Raw genomic sequence first — 6,000 nt, 5'->3', positions numbered from 1 at the left:
CAATTGATTCGAATGTATATTGAGTTGCCGCAGTCGCCATAGTTACAGCCCGAGGCGTCGCAGCGAGCGAGCTTATGAGCATGTGTATGTGTGTATGCGCGCGCGCCCGCGTGTGTGTGTGTGTGTGTGTGTGTGCGTGTGTGTGCGTGTGTGCGTGTGTGCGTGTGTGTATTGCCTTGTGCACCCCGAGGCTATGCACCGCGCCGCCACCCGTTATGTTTTTCTACTCGTTTACGCACACCACTATGTGTATATGTATACGAATATATACACACACACACGTATATGGGTACGTTATGTACGACACAATCGACATTCCTCGAAAATAAACCGTTTTTGATTGCTTTTCGATTGTTTTCACGTTATTTTTTCTTCTTCCGAAAATGAACGTATTCTTTATCGCATTTCTTTTTTAAAATCGTAAAAACAATAATGACGAAGATACGTTCAAGCCTAGAAAAAAAATCACTTTATATTCAGAATTAATAATATATGCCACTCGTGTAGTTTTACGCGACTCCGATTGATCCATCCTATAATCATGTTATTCGAAAACGCAAATACTTAATATTATACACACATACATGTACAGTATATATATATATATTATACTTTCCATTCATTTCTATGTTGCAAAATTATTCATAAAACTGCAAATATAAATAAACATATATACATTAAAATATTGAAATTGTAGTCGACCTTGAGTCAGTTAGAGATGCGTTCAGCTTTTATGGGTATTATGGTCCCTAGTGACATAATAATGTATATAGTACATAAGTGTTATACTTTACATGTGTGTTTGCGATTTAATATAGGTGATAATCCTATATTATACTCTGTTTATCACGTCACGTACATCGCTGTAAATTATCATTAAAATACCATTTAAACAAAATACATTTAGATTGTTAGATAATAAATAGTAAAATCTGATGCATTTAATTTTTTCGAAATACTAGAAAAGTCGAATTTCTATTGGGTGTTAAAAATTAAGAATATACCTATAATACAAACATTAGATAATATAAACACTCATAAAACTTTAATTTAGGTAAAATCTGAAGCCTTTTGTACTATATACAAATTATATTTATATAACATCATAGGTACCTACTCAAATTCTAAACTATATATATATATATATATATATATATAATTTTATCGTATTTTCGTATAATTATAACCAGTGCTAAATCTAGCGGAGAGTATGCTTGCCGCAGTCGCTGTTGATATCTGTCAGGGCGCTTTTAGATTTATGAAAAATAAAATAAATCATGAACATACATACATATATACATACATAACTGTTCCTACACTAACCTAATCTGTGAATTACACAGTACTTCCATCTACTTATGGTCAATGCATTTTTATTAGCCCCTAGGTGTCAAATTTCCTAGATCAGCATTGAATAGAACAGAGATACAATTTTTATACTCTTATGATAATTGAAAATTTAACATTTTAACCGAAATCTGCGAAAACTAAAAACAATGCAGCATGGAGATGATCTGCATGATAGACACTTTGACCGTGAACTGAGTGATCCACATTAGTATATTACTAAAAAGCCAATCATAAATAATGTCCTATGTTTATATATTTTACTGAAATGAGACATGAGTAGATCTTTATGTGATCTTTATATTTATGTGTAATAATTAAATATTCATAATCTATTTATTAATAGACCTTTTTTTTTAATGGCCATCCAACATTTTAAAACCGTTATAATATTATACTATATTTTTAGAAACCTAACAAATCTGAGTTTATAGGAAGATTGAGTATAGGCTGCAACCTTACTGGAGTGCTTAAAAATGTGTGATTGTTTAACGATAAATTTAAAAAAAAAATCATAAAATCGAATTCAATAAAACTCAATATTGTATAATATAAGGGAAATCCGGAAAACAATTATTAACAAACTTTGCTACTGTTTTTTAAAACTTTTTTAAGAATCTTACAATTAATGAAATTATATTTTTTAATAAAAAGATTATAAAACAGATACAAATTTAATTTTGACCATTTTATAGTGATTTATAAAAAAATGTATGATGACACCCCTTTTTTCACGCAAAAAATTGTTTGTAAATACGTCACTGGATATAGGTACACTGTAAATCTATATTTTTTATTCATTCCAGATTTGCTAAATCCGAAATTTATGCGGGAAAAGTGTATTAAGCAAGCTCTATCTTGTGTATCATAACATTTTACACAACCATGCAGATTTTAACTGCATGACCTCACATAATTATTGTTAATTATTTCTCTATTTTTCTATTATCAATAAAAATAATGACACCTTTCGTTTTTCAAAAATATTAGTAGGACAAATTATAAATGAGAATATTAATTAAGTATAATGACTTGGAATTTACTGACAAAATATTCACTTCCTCTAAAATACACAATAAAAATAAAATTCCATGAAACAAAAATAATTTCAAAATTCGACAAATCTAAACAATGCAGAATATCCTAGGTTTAGCCGATCAAACTGTTAGGATCGATCGGGAATCGAGTTATAAATATCTAACGGCATAATACAATTATTTGAACATAAATATATATTATATTAAATTTTATTATATACCCGCTTAGCGATAATCGATTGATTATATTTGAAATTATGTCATCATGCAATCATAAATTCACAACAAGCGTTATAAGCAGGTGTGTATTGGTAAGTAAACGAGGATATATGCTGTATACCCGTCAGCAGATTTTCGATTTTCGGCGTACAGCTAATGTAAAATATTATTATATTATAAGCCTCTAAAATAACTCGAGAACAAAAAAATATATATATAAATAAATAATTTAATAGTTCGTTGGAAAAAATTGGTATGAGCTAGTTGAATGTAGAAATTGAATGAAATATTCATCTGTTGAAGATTAAATGTACGCTGTGTTTAATGTATCTTAAGTTAAATTTAGTGAATAACATTGAATAAAATAATATGGAGTATGGAAATTCACCCCATGGTTCTTAAATCAGCATAATGCAATTTATAACTCGTGGTAAATGTATATTTTGTGGTGTTATATTTTATTGTCCTATTAGAAGTTATAAGCATGTATAAATGATTAATTTAATTTATTTAAACGCAGCAAGAAAAAAATTTTCGAGCAAAGCAATACAATTTTTTTAAGATAAATATCCATATTTATTTAGTGCGTTTACCCATAAATATATTCACCAATACACCACTGATTAAAAGTATAAATTTATTTAAATGCAGAATTTAATACTTCATAACATAATCAGGGCTATATATTATTGATAGGATGGAAAGGGTTATAGATATACAAATTTCACGACTTCTTTCTAAAACAAAATTCTACAATACGAATATTACTTAATTTTTTGATGATTGTAGACTATATCAATTGGTCATTCATAGGTAGAAGTATGTTTAGGTATAATTTCAGAGTTACAATACAATGTCGAAACAAAAGTATTGTATTTGGTTAGTTTTGTTTCAAGTGTATTACAGATAAACGAATGTAGGTACCTATAATCGATGTCACAATTATTGTTATAAAAGTCAGTAGTTATCGGATTGCGTTCAAATTGTCCCGTTGCGAACTTGGATAGCTAGGTCAATGGCTGAAGTATAGTTTATAATGTTTGAGGAGAGTTTAAAATCAAAACTTTCACGAGGCTAAGTCGCGTGTACCTATAATGGCCACCGACAAACATTTTAATCATGAAAACTGACAGAATGTTAATTAAGCTCGCTTGCCTCCAGGCTCCGTGAGTACAAATCGGACCCCGTCCGATTTAAAAACTATACTCATTTTCGAGAAGCATGTTTTGCTCCAGTAACTGTCAAAACCACACAGCTTAATATTAGTCTTGGAATTAAAAATCGCTTATCAAATCTAATCATCAATTAAATACCAAGAACAATAAAATACAATATTTTGCATTTGACATGGTTACATACAAGTATGTAAATGAACGTGCACTTAAGTCTGTATACTGTAAATATAGTGTACCAGTATACGACTGACTGCCAAAATAATTTCCATGCGTGGTAAATACACTTCTAACAAATATTTTGTTGCATAAATATGAATTTTAATAAAATTCATTAAAAATGTTCACATCTAATCACATAAGTTACGTATAATTATTATCTTTGCTTTTTCCATTTATAAAATACATATAATGTGGAATTCTCTCTAATTAAAAAAAAAAAGTAATAAAAAATAAGTTGAAAAAAATTAAGTATAAGTAAAATACAGTACATTTATATTCCCACAGCAATAATAGTGTCATCTCAGCGCAAGTCATAGATTATATCAAATTGTACATAATATTAATTGTAATTATATACATAATTGTCTACTTTATATTTTAATGTATACTAAAAAATAATTACATAATATATGTAATATAACGAATTTGTCTCATGAGACAAAGGTTGTCAAGTTTTCATAAAAACAAATACGGCATAAATCTTATATTTCTAGCTGTTTTATGATACACACTGTATGTTTCATAAAATAACAAAAATATAAAACTATTAAGTATTACATATTAGAAAAAATACTTCTTTAAACTTTATTCAATTTTACAATATACGTTAGAGATGAATAATTGATGGTAGACATTTAGACCCTTATAAAAACGTTATCTAGAATAAATACAATTTAGGGAAAAATAATGTATATCATTATAAAAAATGTTTAGTTATCTCGTTTCTCTCGGACTCTATTATAAATACGGACTACTACATAGATATAATACGTATATATTGCGTACCTTATATTTCACTATATTTCACAGATATAGTAACTTATAAATTATAATAAAATATATTTTATTGTCAAGTATATTAAAGTATGAAACTTTGAATTTATGTTAATATTTATTTTCATGAAACCTAATGTTTTATTATGTGTAATAATATTTTAGTATTAATTTAAAATAATTTACACAAACATGTGACGAATAAATACTAAGTGACAAACTGACAACAATATAATAATTAATAATCACAATCTATCCAAAACATCGTAGACAGATCTGTTAATATTGTGATAAATTTATAAACAGAACTTTTTGACTGTTGAAGTATTTTTAAAAATTATAATATCCGATCGACAATACAATATCGCACGCGTCCACCGGTATTGTTTAAATTCTGATATGTAAACAGTATGTAAACGCTCAGCAGTTTCCGACCGTCTCCGCAAATACCTGAAGTGGGGAAAATTTAATCGAAGTTTATTCGGGCACGAAGCTATTTTTAGATAGTGGCTATAGTATATAATAATAATAAATTCTATACTGTTGTTATATAATATATGCCTTGTGGTGATGAAAAATTAGAAGCTTGCGTATATCCATGATAGACGAATTTTCTTAAAGGTATACGCATAAATCCAAAAATAGGGATCCGGGTATATAGCGTATACTCGCATATACCCTCCAATACACCACTGACCATATGTTCATAGGTCCTGTGAGTCATATTTTAAAGTTATTTTTAAAGGTTATCCATAAAAGAATATACAAAAAGTGCGAAGAGCAAATTTTGCCAACTCAGTTTGATTTCATTAAAGCAGTGGACACAAGAAAGGCATTATTTGGAAAGCAATCTTGATACAAAGATGCAGACACGTAAATTGTGACGTTTACGCATATCTGATTGATTATGAGAAAGCCTTCGATAGATTCAAACATGATATAACTATGAATATACTTAAAGAAGTCGGTCTTGATAGCAAATATTTAAGGATAATAGGCAACCTAATTAAGAATTAGGTTGTCTATTATTAATTTAGAATCAGAGAGCTTGCTTGAGACTGTATAGAGATACAACCGAGGTTGTAAAAATATTACGACTTGTTAGACAGATTGTATCTTTTTACCCATAATTTTCAATCTCTATTCTGAGAAAATATTCAATGAGGCTCTATAATTTTAGCCAAAAGTTTTATCGGACTACAAACCTTAATGGATCACATAGCACAACA

This window comes from Sipha flava, unplaced genomic scaffold (assembly GCF_003268045.1).
Source record: "Sipha flava isolate LNK unplaced genomic scaffold, YSA_version1 176_pilon_pilon, whole genome shotgun sequence".
In the NCBI taxonomy this organism is placed as follows: Eukaryota; Metazoa; Arthropoda; class Insecta; order Hemiptera; family Aphididae; genus Sipha; species Sipha flava.
The sequence above is the reverse complement of the archived record's forward strand: the minus strand, read 5'-3'. Positions refer to the sequence as shown.